The sequence below is a fragment of the Protopterus annectens genome, chromosome 11.part0 (genome assembly GCF_019279795.1).
Source record: "Protopterus annectens isolate FY-2018-M chromosome 11.part0, PAN1.0, whole genome shotgun sequence".
Classification (NCBI taxonomy): domain Eukaryota; kingdom Metazoa; phylum Chordata; order Ceratodontiformes; family Protopteridae; genus Protopterus; species Protopterus annectens.
The window spans coordinates 1,025,884,321-1,025,903,019 of NC_056745.1; positions in this window are offsets into that span (position 1 = coordinate 1,025,884,321).

Genomic DNA, 18,699 nt, shown 5'->3' on the forward strand with positions numbered 1-18,699 from the left:
CCCTACACAGGGGTGTGTTCGACAGCTGTGGACCATACATGGCAGGGTGTCCAGTTCACCATCTCTGGCCATGGACATGGGAACTGGCCCTGGCAGGGTCTCACTGGCACCACCAGGCCCAAGGCCAGATGCAGTGCAGCTTCCTGATGGTGACTGCTGTCTGCTGGGTCCGTATCCTTATGAGACCAGCCAGGGCCATATGCCCATGGCCTGCTCTGGTGTGACGTGGACAGTAACTCCCCTTTGGTAGTGCTGGTGTCACTGCCAATACAGGAGTGTGAAGGTGCATAGTCCCATAGACTCTCAGCTGTTGCTGGTGCTGACCTGCATCCACATGGCCGATGCTCACCTCCCATCACACGCTATAGCACAGACATGCCATGGTTGAAGATTGCCAAGGTCTCACCCCACCATCTATTCATGATCTCAGTATTTTGACGTGTGGCTTCAAAAAGGTCATGTATGTTGCAAAGTAAATCAGGAAGAGTTGCATCCACCATCCTGAGTATTTGTTTGTTGTTGCATTCATTACATGCCTGTGCATGCATGACAGCCTGAAACATACATCTGGTGACACCTGCTGTTGCACTTGCAACAGCGGCTTGATGAGCAGCAGTCCTCCTGTGAGCAACCCTGTCCATCCGCCTGTGTGGGACCTCACCTGCACTCTGGCTATGGCCAGTGTCTACACTCACACCTGCCATAGTCACCACACTAGCCTGTTCCATGCCAGCACCTGCCAACTGTCCATCATCTGTGGCCATTGGTGATGGGGTATGTGTGGGCATCGTCACTGTGTGCGGGGATGGTGTGGACAACAGTGGGATGCCAACCAATGGCACAGATTCAACCCCTGACAACCTCACCTGCACCTCAGTATTCCTATCATTATTTTCAGAGTCTGCAGAGACACTGACATCAGTTTCCAAGTGAGAGGGACCCCTAACCCCATCACCACCTGTGAGAGGAAGACAACATATGTACATTAATACCTACGCTTTAAGGTTGGTTGGTACACACACAGACACATGTGCACACACACACACACACACACACACACACACACACACACACACACACACACACACACACACACACACACACACACACACACACACACACACACACACTTACAGGTGAGGTGGCACAAATCTGTTACACAGATCTCAAATTACTCAAATGGTGACATGTATGACACATGGCCCTCAACATCATGAATTGCAGTCAGTTTTCCTCCATGTAACTAACAATGTAGAGCTCTGGGATATATGAGTAGCATTAGTAGGTGATAGCCCTTCCCCACTACAGACTACACCCATGTACACATCATTGCTTTTCAACTGTATAGCACAGTGAAAACTGCTACAGAACATACCTTTCAACTGTACAGATCCTCACAGGATGTGTAGATGTCTGTCTCATATGTTTGCTCTGCTTCTCATAACCCCTGTGTTTGTCTGATACATAACTGGGATGATCTGAGGAGTGATGTCATTGATTAATGACATACATTTGAGTTCCAGACCTCCAAACCAGCAGTAAATGTATGGTCACACAAATCCTGTTACACCACCAACCTTTTAAGCTTACAGTAGATATGATAAGTGTACACACCCCTGTTAACATGCCATATTCTTGTAATATATAAAATGAGACTGCAATAATGCATTCAAAAATATTACCCACCTTTCATGTGGCGTATGACCTGTGCAATCCAATTGATAAAGAAACAAATGTGTTACATGTAAAATATAATGAATGAAATATGTACAATATGGTGGTTGCATAAGTGTGTACACCCTTAAAATGATACTTTGTTGAAGCACCTTGTAAGTGACTTAAAGCATTCACTCTTCTTGGGAAGGTGTCTATCAGCATGGCACATCTTGACTTGGCATTATTTGGCCAGTCTTCCTTGCAAAGGTCCCCCATCTCTGTCAGATTTCAAGGACAGCTCATGTGCACAGCCCTCGTCAGGTCACACTGGGGTTTATCTATCTAGTTTAGGTCTAGGCTCTGGCTGGGCCAATCCATAACCATGACTGTGTTCAGATGGAGGCATTCTTAGGTAGCTTGAGATGTATGCTTCGGGTCTTTGTCATGTTGAAGTCTGACACCCCTCCCCATCCTCAGCATTCTTGCAGATGCCTGATGGATTTGGGCCAGACGTGAGTGTTATTTGGAACTGTTCAGAATTCCCACCACCATGACAACAGGCCCAGTTCTGGCTTTGGAACAGCATCACCACAGCAAGCTAATGCCACCGGTGTGATTCACCATGGGGATGGTCGTCATCAGGTAAAGAGAGGTGTTGCTTGTGCACCACATGTACCTTTTGGTATTGTGGCTGTGAGGTTGATCCATAGTCTCATTATACCATAACACATTTTCACACATGCCTTTGGGAGACTTGATGTGCTGTATTGCAAATTGTATCCACCCCTAGATGTTTTTTGATGTGGGGAAATGCTTCCATCTTCTGACCCTACCCCATAGGCCAGACTTATGCAGAATATGGGAGATTGTTCTCACATGTAGTACACAACACCATTACTTGCAAGAGATTTCTGCAACTCCCTCAGTGTTTCTGTATGTCTCCTGGAAGCCTCCCTGACCAGGTTTTGACATGTCTTTTCATCAGTTTTGGAGGGACATCAGGTTCTTTTCAACAGCACTGTTGTCCCATATTCAATCCACCTTTTGATTACTGTCTCCACTGTGTTCCATGATGTATGCAATGCTGTGGTAATATTGTTGTACCCTACTCATGACTGATACCTTTCAAATATGAGATCCCTTTGCTGCTTTGTAAGCTGTCTGCAAGCCATGGTTGTTGCTATTGTAGGCAACTGAGCAAATGTCATGAATATCCTACTTGGACAGCAGACTCTTATTTGGTGTTACTCAGAGTGCCTTTAGGGTCTATATTATATCATCGAATGCTTAAAAAAGCGAACGCTGATTGATCGACCTAATTTATGCGAAAGCTTACAATCTTGAACTGTCAGATCAGCGATTTTTTTCCCAGGGAAAAAAAAATCACTGATCCAAAACACATACACACAACACAAGCACACCAAACAAACAGAAATCCACACACTTACACTTAAATTCTGATACCTAACCCTACACTAAACTATGCACACACCACTAACTACCCACTTACCTTAACCCAAACCCTAACCCTAAGGTCTGTCACTATCGCACACTCACCTCACTTGCTCCCTAACCCTAACTCACTTAAATCCGCCCTAACCCTCATGTCCACTCAATCGCACACACACCTAACCCGAGCCCTAACCCCAACTCCCCTACATCACCCTAACACTCACATCCACACAATCACACACTTACCTGAATCCGACCGGTAACTTTCCACCATAACACTGAAAATACCAAAGCAACAGAAACGGACAACCGAATTCTTTCCCTAGGAAAAAATTAGAGTTTCTGCTGCTTCGATATTTTGCAGTTTCACGAAAATAAGTTCGATCAATCAGCGTTTGCTTTTTTAAGCGTTCGAGGATATAATATAGATGTTGCCTTTACATGATGGCAGGTGTGTGCCCAAGCAGACTGAATGCTGTCAGTAAATCACAAGCTGCTGCAATAAAATATTATTTGAAGGGTGTGCACACGTATGCATCCAGATTATTGCAAGGTTTGTATACTCCATATTTGGTGACAACAGATTGATTGTTTTTACAAGTGAATTGTTCATGTTATAGGTCAGATTAAAGGTCGGAAAAGGTGTGGACTGACATAGTGTGGTCTCAATTTGCATATATCACAAACACCTGGCATCTTAACAGGGTGTATACACTGTTTATATTCACTGTATAAGAGTAATGTTTCACACATATCCCTACCTTAGGCCGTTTGTCCCCCCATTTTGTTGTTTTCTGTTCAGAAGTCTTGCACTGACAGGTTGTGAGGTATGCTACAGGAATGTTACATTCTCTTCAGATAGGCCCCTGTGGTAACCACTGTGATGCACTGCAGTTAACCCCACCACAAGTGAACATGCACATAAAGCAATATGGCTATGTGGGATTTGGCATAATGGTTAAGGTGTTTACCTTACAGACACAAGATGCAGGGTTTGATTCTCACATGGGGTAATTGGCTAGGCTTTAAATGGCCCACAAGGGTAGTTAGCCTAGTAGTAATCTATGAATCTATGAATCTATGAGTGACAGTTGTGTGCATGGTAAATTGCATGCCCTTCACATGCCTGGGGTATTGGCAAACCACAACAGAACAATTCCATACTTACCAGCTTCAAGCTGCTGTCCCACATGCAAACCAGAGTGACCTAGGTAGTTGTGGGAGAGAGGTATTGTCAGCAGACTCACATGTGGCATTGGTACCTGATGGATGCAGCATGTCTGCACATTTACAGTACATCCCTCAATACTACACAATTTGCTGTCCTTCACCATAGATGTGCACTTCTGTGCATTAGAAAACCCCATCCACAACTGCAATCTGACCTAACACATACATGTAGATACTCTACAGATACAAGTATGTCTGCTACACTAGTCAAGTAATCTCCACTGGGGCCTTATCTGCATGCTCCTTGTCCATTGTCTGGGTGCCACTCACCTCCAGCATGTGGGGGGGGGGTCTGTACCCTGATGTTGTACTGGGATGGGTGCCCCAAGGTTGGCGAGGAGGTACTCAGTGGGTATCAGTGGGGCCTGAATGGCTGGGCCTCCACCTGTGGCTGTGCGGCCCCTGACCACAACAATGACCCTTTGCCAGGCATGGCATATGAGGTCGGTTGCACGATGCCAGACCTGTTCATATGTACATGTGTGCAGGCTGAAATCGTTTACCCTCTGGACAAGGTCATCCCACAGGGCGGTCCTCTGCTGCAGATGTTGCTGGCTCCATCCAAACATTATGGCATGGTTCTGTAGTATGGCTTCTATGATTATATTTGTCTTAGCTGCTGAGAAAGTTGACCTTCGCTGATGCGATATTGCACCTGTAAGACATAAACAGGGAAACAAATCACAGGACCTCATACATTTGGCAATAGTATGCACAGAACCTGCACATTTACATAGAATACCAGTAGCCACCACTCACAACTACACCATACCACTGTAATCTATCAGCACAGTATCAGCTTGCATTGCACTACTGGCCCTGATGTGTCATATTCCCCTCCAATGAGGACCAGTTAATTGCATAATCCTCTATTCCTCATTCATATCTGTGTAGAAGGATAACATTGGCCATTTTCCATGCAGATGGGATGTGGATGGTGCTGAGGCTTGGTGTGACTGCAGTGTGTAATGGAGCTGGGAGCACATGCCTGAGTTCATGTAGGATGTGGATAGGAATGTTATTAGGTCCCATGAATACTTACATTTGTTGCCTTTCAGTAGGCAATATGTACCTGCTCACTGGGGATGAGAGGAGTGGTGCAGGTGCTGTGCATATCCACCTATAGTGATGTTGAGCCAGGGGGTGATGTTTTCCCTAAACCTATCTGTAGCAGGTTGGCTATAGCTGTGTGTATGTGGTCTGATTGATCACCATTACAGGGTGGGTTGGTTTGTTGCTTCTGAGATTGCAGACATATGTGAAGATGGCCTTGTGATTGACCTTGGTGGATGTGTCCAATTTGTACTCATAGTTAGCCTTACAGTAATCCATATTTGACCTTATATGCTTGATCAGACAAAGGCTGACTTAATGCCAAGTTAGTGCCTGCTCCTACTTTGCCCTGTACAGCCAACATAGGGTCCAAGTCTGTGGTTTGTGTATTGCTGCTGTCCAGCAAAGGGGATTACTCTATGTTGGTGGAGGCAGGTTTTACAAGTAAGGTATTGCTGAGTCCATACAGCTATGTAGGTGTTCATATAGCTGTTTGTAGTAGGCATGGACACAAAGTCATAGCACAGTTGGGCACCACTCCAATTTCAAACTGATAATCATGCTTATTATAGTATCCATGGCTGTGTCAGGGCAATGCAACAACCAGTAGTTGTAGAAATGTCACTCTGTTGGATGCACAGTAACTAAGATTACACACATGTACAACATGTACAGCATATTTAACTGGCATTTTGCATCCCATGTCTGTTGTTACGAGGTGGCCAGATATACCTGCTCATACTGACATTTGCATAGGTAATACATGATATACATTTCTATTCTATGTCAGTATGGCACACTGTATTCACACTCTTGCTGCCCAGGCATCCCTTTCAACCAATTAGAGCAGGACATCTGTTGGATGCCACACATACATGGGGGGCAATGTTACAAATATTAGTGACACTGTCTTAATATTGGTGTAACACACTTGAGGAATTCAATAGAACAGTAGCCTTTGCATTGACAGACATGCCCTGTAGGATGTCCAACACTCATATGGCAGGAAGAGAGGAGAAAGGTTAGAAGTGTGGTAGTGAGGGTAAGAACTTTTAATGTTGGCAGTATTACTGGTATAGGGACAGAGCTAGCTGATATGATGGCCAGGGGAAAGTTGATATATTGTGTGTGCAGGAGACCAGATGGAAGGGGAGTATGGCTAGGTGTATAGGAGGCAGGTCACAATTGTGCTATCATGGTATGGATTGGAGGAGAAATGGGGGTAGGGATTATCCTGAAGGAACAGTTTGCCAAGAGTGTTTTTGAAGGATGAAATGAATGTCTGATATAGTGATGTTTATGAAGCTGGAAACTGATGGTGTAATGATGAATGCTGTTAGTGCATATGCTATGCAAGTTGGTTGTGTGATGGATGAGAAAGAGAAATGTGAAGTCAGTTGGATGACGTGATGATGAATATACCCAAGGTTGAGAGAGTGGTGAGTGCAGAAGATTTCAATGGGCATGTTGTTGAATGGAACAGAGAGGATGAGGAAGTGATGGGTATGTATGGTGTTAAGCAAAGGAATGCAGACGATGAAATGGTAGTGGATTTTGCAAAAAGGATGGATATGGCTGTGGTGAATACATACTATAAGAAGAGGGAGGAGCATAGGGTGACACAAAAGAGTGGAGGAAGATGCACACAGGTAGAATATATCCAATGTAGGAGGGCCAGTTTGAATGAGATTAGAGACTGTAAAGTTGTGACAGGGGAAGGTGTAGTTAGGCAGCATAGAATGTTGGTCTGTAAGAAGACGTTGGTGATCAAGAAGAGGAGGAGTGTGAGGGCAGCACCAAGGATCACATGGTGGGAACTGGAAATGGGTGATTGTGAGGTGGAGTTCAGGGAAGAGTTAAGACAGGCACTGGGTGGCAGTGAAGATTTACCAAATATCTGGGTAAGTAAAGCAGATCTAGTAAGGGAGATGGCTAGAAAGGTGCTTGGTGTGACGTGGATGGAGGAAGGAGTACAAGGAGGCCTGGTGGTGCACTGAGGAAGTACAGGATAGCGTACAGAGAAAGAGGTTGGGGAAGAAAGAGTGGGATTGACAGAGAGATGAGAAAAGAAGACAGAAGTATAAGGAGATGAAGTGCATAGCAAAGAGAGAGGTGGCAAAGACTAAGGATGAGGCATATGAAGAGTTGTATGACAGGTTGGACACTAAGGAGGGATTACATGACTTGTACCAATTGGCTAGACAGAGGGACTTAGCTAAGAAAGATGTGTAGCAGATAAGTGTGATAAAGGATAATGAGGGAAACATGCTCACAAGTGAGGAGAGTGTGCTGAGCAGATGGGCAAAGTACTTTGAGAGGCTTATGAATGAAGAGAATGAGAGCAAGAAGGTTGGATGATGTGGGTATGGTGAATCAGGAAGTGCAACAGCTTACCAAGTAGGAAGTAAGGATAGCTATGAAGATGATGAATATTGGAAGGCCTGTTGGTCCACATGACATACCTGTGGAAGAATGGAGGTGTTTTAGGGGAAATAGGAGTGGTGTTTTTTAACCAGATTGTTTAATGGTATCTTGGAAACTGAGAGGTTGCATGAGGAGTGAAGAGAAAGTGTTTTGGTACCATTTTAAGAAAAAGATTGATGTGCAGAGCTGTAGTAACTACAGAGGGATAACATTGATCAGTCACAGCATGAGGTTATGGGAAAGAGTAGTGGAAGATGGGTTAAGCATGGAGGTTATGCATAGTGGCCAACAGTATGTTTTCATGCCAGGAAAGAGCACTACAGATGTAATCTTTGCTCTGAGAGTATTTCTGGAGAAGTACAGAGAAGGTCAGGAATTGCTTTGTGTCTTTCTGGACTTAGAGAAAGCATATGACAGGGTGCCTAGAGAGGAGATGTGGTATTGTATGAAGAAGTCATGAGTGGCAGAGATATATGTAAGAGTGGTACAGGATATGTACAAAGGTGGTGTGACAGCGGTGAGTCTACAGTGGGAGTGACAGATGCATTTAATGTGGAGGTGGGATGAAATCAGAGATCAGCTGTGAGCTCTTTCTTATTTGCAGTGGTGATGGACATGTTGACAGACAAAATCATACAGCAGTCCCCGTTGACTATGATGTTTGCAGATGATATTGTGAGCTGTGTTGAGAGTAGGGAACAGATTTAGGAGACCCTAGAGAGGTGGAGATATGCTCTAGAGAGGAGAGGAATGAAGGCCAGGAGGACTAAGACAGAATATATGTGTGTGAATGAGAGGGAGGATAGTGGAATGTTGAAGATGCAGGGAGTAGAGTTGGCAAAGGTGGATTAGTCTAAATGACTGGGATCAACATTTCAGAGTAATGACGACTGTGGAGGACAGGTGAAGAAGAGAGTACAGGCAGGATGGAGAGGGTGGAGAAGAGTTTCAGGAGTGATTTGTGACAGATGAGTACCAGTATAAGTGAAAAGGAAGGTCTACAAGAGAGTAGTGAGACCAGCTATGCTATATTGGTTGGAGACATTGGCATTGACAAAAAGGCAGGAGTCAGAGCTGGATGTGGCAGACTTACAGATGTTAGGATTTGCACTGGGTGTGACAAGGGTGGACAGGATTAGCAATGTGTATATGAGACGGTCAGCCCATGTTGGACGGTTTTGAGACAAAGCCAGAAAGGCAAGATTACATCTGTTTGGACATGTGCTGAAGAGGGATGCTGAGTATATTGTGAAAAGGATGATAAGGATGAAGCTGCCAGGTAAGAGGAAAAGGAGGAGGCCTCAGATAAGGTTTCTGGATGTGGTGAGAGAGGACATACAGGTGGTTGGTGTGCCAGACCAAGATGCAGAGGATAGGCAAAAATGGCAACAGATGATCCACTGTGGTGACCCCTAATGGAAGCAGCCAGAATAAAAAGAAGGATATGTTGTAATGTCAGTCTTCACAGATTTGCCAGTGATTTGCCAGACACATCACAACTCTGTGAGTAAATGACTACAAATATGAGGCACACATATGGTCAGTGTGCATAACACTGGACAGTTTAATTGTAAGAGCTCAGTATATCACATGCAGTTCAACACATGTTTGCAACAGTACTTTACTATGCAAATACCATGTATAGGTCTCTCACATTTGTGAGACAAACAAGTATATCATAGTTGTATTCACAAGTAAGATATGGATATGTACGACATCCCAGTAGCTGACCTAGCATTGTCACAGTCAGTATTGTTCAACACCCATTTCAGTAGTAGTCATATTTGAGCCATCCTTTCCTGGGGTGACTCAGGGGCCTAACCTATGACCTGTGTCACTGCAGACAGACCCAGATGCTATGGCCATAGGTTCTGATCAGCAATAAATCAATACAGCAAGTCTTGTTGAGACATGGGTCTATATTAGATAATCGAACTTTCAGAAGTTTGAGTGTCATATGGTCGACACCATATGATCGAATTTTTGAAAGTTTGAACATTTTAATGGAGATCTCCATACAACATGGAATGGGAAGATTTCCCTTTTCTGCATTGTAGTGCAATCTCAAAGTTGGTTTATTTAAAGAGTAGGTGGTGTGGGGGGCATGGGTTTGCATGATGCTAAGCAATGCCAACCCATGGCTAAACATACAGATGCTTAATCTGTGTTGGCTTCACTTAGCGACATTTATCAGTGTGCAAATCCACGTAGCTGAGCTACCTGCTGCTTAGCATTCATGTTTCAGCACCTGTTAAGCATAGCTGAGCATTGCTAACCATTGCTCACAGTTCATTCTTATAAAATATCTTTTATATATATTTCTATATGTATTATATTATATTATATTATTATTATAATAATATATTATATTATTATTATAACATATTAGAAAATTATATTATATCATTAGAATATTATTAGAATATTATATTATATTATATTTTTATATTTTTATATATATATTTCTTATAAAATATAAAATGTGCTTTCATTACAGTAGCATGGGGTGTAACTATACTGTATGGGAGAATTGTAGACATGGGTGGTTTCACATGTTATATGCACTCACACTTCCATTATACACCAGCTACACTACCGTGGGTGACAAAAATAACTTACCACATATTTTAATATAAAAATAGTGCTTTTAACACTGCTTTCCCATGTAAAATTGATAGAATTCCCACACCTTCTTCACCAGTCCCAACTCATAGAGGCCTTCAAAATCCTTAAACAACCTGAGAATACCCCAGCACTAAAAAACTTAATGACTCCCTACTCCAATCTAAGCTGCCTTCGCTCAGCAAACAGACTCCTTGTCCAAACAACTAAATCTCTCAACCTAGGTGGTGACGCGCTATTTGCCAACACCACTGGTAAAATATGGAACTCTCTCCCAAATAACATCACGCTTGCAACTTCTCTAAGTCAATTCAAAAATAGTCTAAAACTCCACTTCAAGTCACACTGGCTATGTCCTTGCTCAAACCCAGACTAGCTCTGTGCCATTAACTAAAACATAAACAACTAGCTAAGATGATAAGTACTTTGTATACTGTGATAAAGAAATATGTATCCTGTCTAACTCTATGTCATTATACTGCCTACCGTCCTTGCTAATATGTTAATAATGTTACATTTGTAGTAATCTCAGAAATAGTAATGGCAGTCTTGTACTTGTATATAAATAGCCTATGTTTTTGTTAAGTTCTTTCAGCTCATTTACTGTACCTAATTATCAATGTAACTCTGTTGGAGCTTTTCTCCCCGGGCCTCCGCTGAAAAAGGACATGTATCCAGTCGGACTATCCCGGTTAACAAATGTAAAATAAAATAATAATAAATAAATAATAAAATTGGATTGCCTGTTGTAGTACTCAAACCGTGTATGTCTGCATGCAAAGCTGGGACTCTGACCACTACACTACCTTGGTTTGGCAATTTGAGCTGTATATTTTTATTTATATCCTATTGCATAATAATATTATATTATTATATTAAATGGAGAGTACTGAGGTTTTCGGCCATGTCATTGAGGACTGCTGTCATGACATCATGGCATGTATTTTAGTTTCAGACTTGTAACCTTCAGAACATTCTTGCTAATGCATAACATCTCTATCAATTTTCTGTCTGTCTTATGTGCAGATGGGATGACACCAGTGCTTAGGCTGTGGTTTCCTACCCCTGCAGAATTGGTCTGAGAGTCCATGCCTGTGTTCATGTAGGATGCAGCCAGGAATGGTATCAGGCCTATGGAGACCTCTATGAGTTGCCTTTGAGAGAGCATTACAGACTTGCTTCCTGATCATGAGGGGAGTGGGGCAGGTGCTGTACATGCACATGTGTACCTATGGGGGAACAGGGGGTGATGTTTACACTTCACCTGTCTGCAGCCGGTTGCCTATCTCTATGGCATGTGTGTATGTGGTGTTATTGATCACCACTACAGAGCAGATATGTGGCCTCTGAAATTGCAGACACATGTCTGGAAGGCCTAATGATTGACCTTGGTGGATGTATCCAGTTTGCACTCAAAGACAACCTTAGTGTACATTACCTATGACCTTTTTTGTTTGTGCAGAAAAAGGTGACATGACTGCCAATGAGGCACCTGTTCCTTCTTGGCCCGTCCTGCGATTATTTCCATCTATGATGGTAGTTGTGTATTGCTGCTGTCGCCCACAGGCATTCAGCCTACCTTGAGGGGGTTGATGTTGTCCTGTCAGGTTTTTCTGAAGCCATACAGCTATGTAAGTGTCCACATAGTAGTTGGTGTTAGCCTGGACACTGCTGCTAGTTCCAACATATGGGATGTCCTTCATGTGGGCCTTGTCCCTTTTCCTTGCCTGTGCAGGAGACATTACAGAGATGTGGGGGCTACAGCTCCACAGACAGTAGGTGGGAATACCTCACAGGACAGGACATGTGGAGACAGCCCAACAACATGGGGGACAAAGCTCCATAATTGGGTACAGATTATATGTCATTAGTGCTGTTATACACATGGAGGGTTGCTAGATTGACAGGGTTCATCTGGACATGCATTTACTTAGTGACGTGACATCTGACAGTGATATGCCTGTGACATACCTCTCAACTGGCATGTTGTCCACAGAGTGGCCAGAGGTATGCCTGCTATGTTTGGTCAGTTCCTCAAACAACATCTGTTTTTGTGGGGTCAGTAGGATAATGTGAGGATTGTAGTCACTAACTGTTGACATCCATTGGTGTTCCAGACATCAGATCCTTCAGGGATGTTATGTTACAACAACATGTGTAACGCCAGCTACTGTTTCAGTTTGTAACACCATTATGTGTGATATGTCCTTCTTTCCAGCCCCCTGTCCCCCAAGTATGTCATGCATTGTCCACATGTCCTACACTATGGGATGCAGAGGTATGGTATATCATTAATTACAGGCTGCACTCCAGTTATCATTCCAGTGACCTAGCAGACTCCTGGCAGTGTTATGCGGCAGTGGCCAGGATTATGGTTCCACACCCTGGAAATTCTGTGGAAATCTATACATATGACAGTTATGTATGTCTGGCCATTTTGAACAGACTGCCAAGATTGTGTAGCAGTGTTGTGTGTAGATCTTTGTTGGGCTGGGTAGGGAGATTAGCAGATGTGAGTGCCATACATCCTTTACCTATCTGACTGTGCATGCTGCTACTGCTGCTGGTGGTCTATAATGTCTGTATGCTTGTAGGGGCAGACTGTGAAATGTCCTGTAACACATCAGGATTCCCAGGATACTGTGATTTTGGCCAGTATATGTCAGTGTGGTGTGTGACTGGCAATCTGGATATGTTTGTTTAGGCAGCAATTCTACTCTGGAGTTCATTTTGGGCACTGGAATGTTGCTGTGACTGTGGTGCAAATATTTTTGGGTGGATAGTTTTGCACCACTATCTGTTTTTCACTATAGTTCCATCCCTGTAGTGCATGTTATTTTTGAATATACATGGGTAATTGCCCAGAGCTGATGTGGGAGAGTGTCGTGCTGGTCTTACTGTGCTTCATAAGGTGCTGGGTGACATGTTTGGCAGCTGTCAAGGGATTTACATTCTGTTACATGACTGTGGTCATACATCTACACTGTCCAGAGGCCTAGACACTGTCCAGATACATGGCTCATATGTTTGGTCTGTTCCCCAGGCAGTTGTTGTCCTTGGCTAATCAGTAGGATACTATGGGGAATGCAGTCAATAAATGCTAAAATCCATTGGTGTTACTGACTTCATATCCCTCAGAAAAGATATGTGACAACAAACCCAGTAACACCAGCAGTCTAAATTTATAACAGCAATATGTCCAATATACCCCTGTGTTTGGGCCTCTGTCCCCCAATTATGTCAGGCTTTGTCCAGATGTCTTGCACTAAGACGTTCAGAGGTATGTAGTATCATTATTTATTGCCTTCATTCCTGCTACCATCCCAGTGATTTCATAGACCCCCAGACATGTAACAAGGAAGTGGCCATAGATATGAGTCCTGTGCCTATACATTCTGTGGGAAGCTGTACATTTGATAAGTCTATGTATGCATGGCCATTGTTAACAGACTGTCAAGATTGTGCAGTAATGTAGTGTGTACATGTTATTTGGGCTGAGTAGGAAGGGGGTACATGTGAGTGTCATGGGGCCTTTCTATCTGAGTCTGTATGCTGCTCTGGTTTCTGGTTCCATATAACCTGTATATGTTTGTACAGGCAGACCGTGACATGTCCCATAACATCTCAAGATACGCACTACACTGGGACTTGGTGCAGTATATGTAGGAGTAATGTGCAAGTGGTAAAAGGGATACTATTGCTCATACAGTCATTATACTGTAGTGTCCAGTTTGCTTCTGGTATGTCACTGTGACTGTGGTGCAATTGGTTATGGGTATGCATTTTCACACCAGTGTCTGTTTTCCACTAGTATTACATCCCTGTAGTGCCTGTTATATTTGCAAATGCATGTGTACAGCCCCAGAGCTGGATTTGGGTAATGTTATGTCAGTCTGATTGTAGTTTGGATGTTGCTTGGTAGCTGAGTGTAGTTTCCCTAATGCTGTGTTATGTCCACACATTCGTAGGATGTCCAGTTGTCTGGCCAATATCTTTGGTCTGGTCCCCATAACTGTTGTGTATTCCTGACACATCAGTGGGATGATGTGGAAATTGAGGTCACTAACTAATGAGAAGCAATTGAGTCCCAGACTTGTGATATGTCTGTCAATATATGTTGGGACATACAGTGTTACTATATCAACTTTCTCAGCTTATCTACTCATGTATTTTGGATATGTCTCTATTTTCATGCCTTTGTCTCCCACTTTGTCAGGCTTAGTCCAGGTTCATTGCACTAAGGGGTTCTGAGCATACCTCTCCACTGCCAGGATTTTCACAGAATGTCCAGATGTTTGTCACATACTTTTGTTCTGTTCTACAATTTCTTTGCATTTGTCTGGTAAATCACTGTGATGATCCAAGGATTTATGTCAGTTTCCTTCCTCATATCCTTCAGTAATTATTTGCTGAAATGCACCCTGTTGCTGTAGCAAATGTCTTTGTTTCTAACAGCGATATTTGAAATATGTCCCTATATGTGGCCCATCCGCCCTTTTACAGCCTTTGTACAGGTTTCTTGCACTAAGAGGTTGAGAGGGATGGTTTTGAGGCATGACTGCACTGCATGCTATATACATGCATTTATATATATATATATATATATATATATATATGTGTGTGTGTGTGTGTGTATAAATAAATAAATTAATATATATATATATATATATATATATATATATAGATAGATAGATATAAATATATATGTATATATATATTTTTTTCTTCCTTTATATATTTATATATGTATATCTATATTATGTATCTACCTTTTCATATATATGTTTCAACAGACATATATATATATATATATATATATATATATATATATATATATATATATATACACACACACACACACACACACACACACACACACACACACACACACACACACACACACACACACACATGCATATATGTCTATATACAACACATGAATGATTTTACAGAGCTTTCTCCCTAATGTTGTATGCCTTTATTACATGATATGTTTGAAAAAGCAACATTAACTCTTACAGTTCAGATGGTGTAGTGGTGCATTGCTCTGACTGTAGTGTACTGGGTCATGGGTTTGATACTTGGTACTGATAGTTTTTTCGTTAATGTTAGATGACCAGAATGCATGATACATTTGTTAAAGTATTGTAGAGGTTCATGGCGCAGATGGTGTAGTGGTATGTTGCTGTGATTATAGAGTACAGCATCCTGGGTTTGAGACTTGGTAGGGCTGACTATTTTGTTTTGGGGCAGAACAATGTCTGATGGATACAGAGTGATTCAGGCACTTTTAAGCAGGTGTAAGTGGGTTTGTGCGATGCTAAGCAGTGCCACGCTATGGTTAATCCATTTTAGATTCACTTAGCGCCACTTATTTCCGCTTACTCACACACTACTTTCTTTAAAAGAAAAGAAAAAGGGGTGATATGAAAGTGGTGAAAAAAGGGGCAAGCAGAGGGAAGTACAGTATGAAAGGTAGCTAGGGATGTGCAGGACAGGTGTAGGAAAGGTCCATAGCTGTCCATTTCTTCTACAGCAACAGCTGTGAATTTCTACAGAATTTGGAGGTGAATTTGGACACTTAATCCCCTGAGAGAGGGGTGAGGACAACAGTAATGTTTTGTCAAGCCAATTGGGCCAGGTATGTATGGGGCGTAATTTTTTCTTTTTGGGAACAGATGCCCTTTTCTTTTAAGGTGAGAGTGGGATGTTGGAGAAGGATAGTAGTTATATTTGGGGAGGTAAGTTGGGTAGGAAGACAGACAAGACAGACAAGACAACAGACATGGGTGATATATGACACATGTAGGGGTAAACACCTTGGATGGGGAGGATGGTTGTGAATCAGATGCCCATGAGCCCCAAATGGATACAGTGGGACTGAGGTCCCCACCCATGGGCAGTCACCACTGCACCTTCACGGCCCTAAAGGTGGCTGTGCTGGGGGCTGGACAGGAGGGGCAGGCTGACCCTCAAGATGTGCCAGGCAGCCCTCAATCTGGTGCAGCTGTCCACCAAACTCCTTTTGGATGGCACTATGCACCAAACCCTGGACCTGGCTACTGGTGATGGTTTCCTGTCCATGCCTGCTCCCAGGGTGGGGACGGGCCCCATCCCCTGAGGTGGTTCCATCTGAAGGTGATGCAGGACCAGTGGATGAGGAGGTCCTGGTTTGGGTCCCAGACATGCTGTGGCCTGTTGCCATGGCCAGATGAGGCAGGACAGATGGAATTGCTGGAATCTGCCTTCCCAGATGTGCTATTGTGTTGAGGTTTTACAAAATATGTTTGTTAGTCATGAATAAAACATTTCAAAATTATTTTTAACAGCATGCATGAGTGTTCCAATTAATCCAAAACAAAAGATTTGAAACAGATGCATAGCAAACAGACCACATGCATAAATGGAGCAACCATAGGCATCATAATGGAATGTAAGAGTTACATTGATAGCAACAGGCCACCAATGATAGTATTTGAAAGGAGAAAATCAATAATCAAACGATTCAATATTTGTAGAACAATAGGACACATGTCCCAACAGTAGTTCTGGAGAAAAACATACCCGTTGATTATGTGTATGAATTATTGGTGCAGATAGGGTGGGGGGGAGAGATGCAAATTAACAACTGTATAAGTCTTGATTGCTCACAACCGTACTGATTATTACTCTGCTCATTACTCTCCAGAAATGATCTCACTTTACATCTACCTATGGCCTGGGGTTGGGCAGTGGAATGTTTGTACGCAGTGTATTACTAAAGCCTTCTTAAAGCTAATACATACATTTCCTTACCTGGCAGACCTGTGGAGGAAATATCTTTTAACACTACCTGACTGTTTCTACACATATTCACATATTCAAGGTTACATATGTGACATTGACAGGGGTGCCCTGCACTCATGGTGTGTGTGTGTGTGTGTGTGTGTGTGTGTGTGTGTGTGTGTGTGTGTGTGTGAGTGTGTGGGCTGCTGCCATACTCCACCTGGATTTCTATCTGTCACCCTGGGTATTGGCAGCAGTGACCACTAGCTGTGACAGCGTGACACTTGAGGGACATTTATTGGAAGAAACTGCTTGGTGTATATACTTATCTTGCTGTCATTTGCAGCCTTGGGGTTGGACAGTGGAAGTGTTGTACAAAGTGTATTAGTACAGTGTTCTTATAGCTAATAGAAACATTTCCTTACCTGGTAGACCTGTGGAGGAAATTTCTGTTAACACTACCTGACTGTTTCTACACATATTCACATATTCCTGGGTGAAATTATGCATACAGCTTACTACCACTCCCGGGATTTGAACCATGCCTGTTTGTGCAAAAAGGTACAACAAGGTTGTGTTTCAACACAATGAGCTATTGAGGACCTGCTCTTTTTTGTTTGACTGTTTTCTCCCTAATACTCCTTTGGTTGGCAATCTGACCTTATAATTCTGACATTCATGCATGGCAGATAGTTCTTGTACTGTGTATTAATACTTTGACATATTACAATCTGGAAAGCAATGGTTAACAAAAAGCACTGCTGTAGGGGATAAAGTATAATAGTTTACACATTGCTATTCAGGGATCAGACCTTGCTGCATGGAACATTTCATATAGTTGATCTCCTGTTTTTCAGCTCCATAGTCTTTGGCAGATGAGCCTCATTTAATTCATGCTGTCAGAGCCACACTTGCTGTGCAGATCAATTACACATTTAGATTCATATCACCACATACCGAAGTAAACACAACAGTCTGGGGTTTTTAGTTTTATTGAAGGGTACTAGCACTTTTATTGATAGATATCCTGTACATCAGTATTACCTTGCTAATGTCTCATTTATTCATTACACACAGTACACATTTTAACCTACTAGCAGTTGACATTCTACTCCTTTCTATTTATTTGCCCTGAATACTGCAAGCTAGATTTGTCCTCACCAGCCTCCTGGTGCAGCCTTAGCAACCTGCTAGCATGGGTGTCTATGTTCACATCCCTCTCCTCTGCAGCTGTACAGGAGATAAAGAAACATTTATGCATGCCTATCAATCAGATATGCAGGCTGGACTTTGGTAAACACTAATTGATACTGATACTTACACACTTTTGGGACATTTTGTGCCCATGCATTTTGGGTCCACTGGCCCAAGAACTCCCTCTTCCTATGCTTGAGGTCAGCAAAATGGTGCTGGACCTGTTCACCAGTTTGAGGGATGCCAGTAGCACTGGTGAGATCATGTGTGAGTGAGTCTGAGGCCTCTGCTTTGTATTGGGAG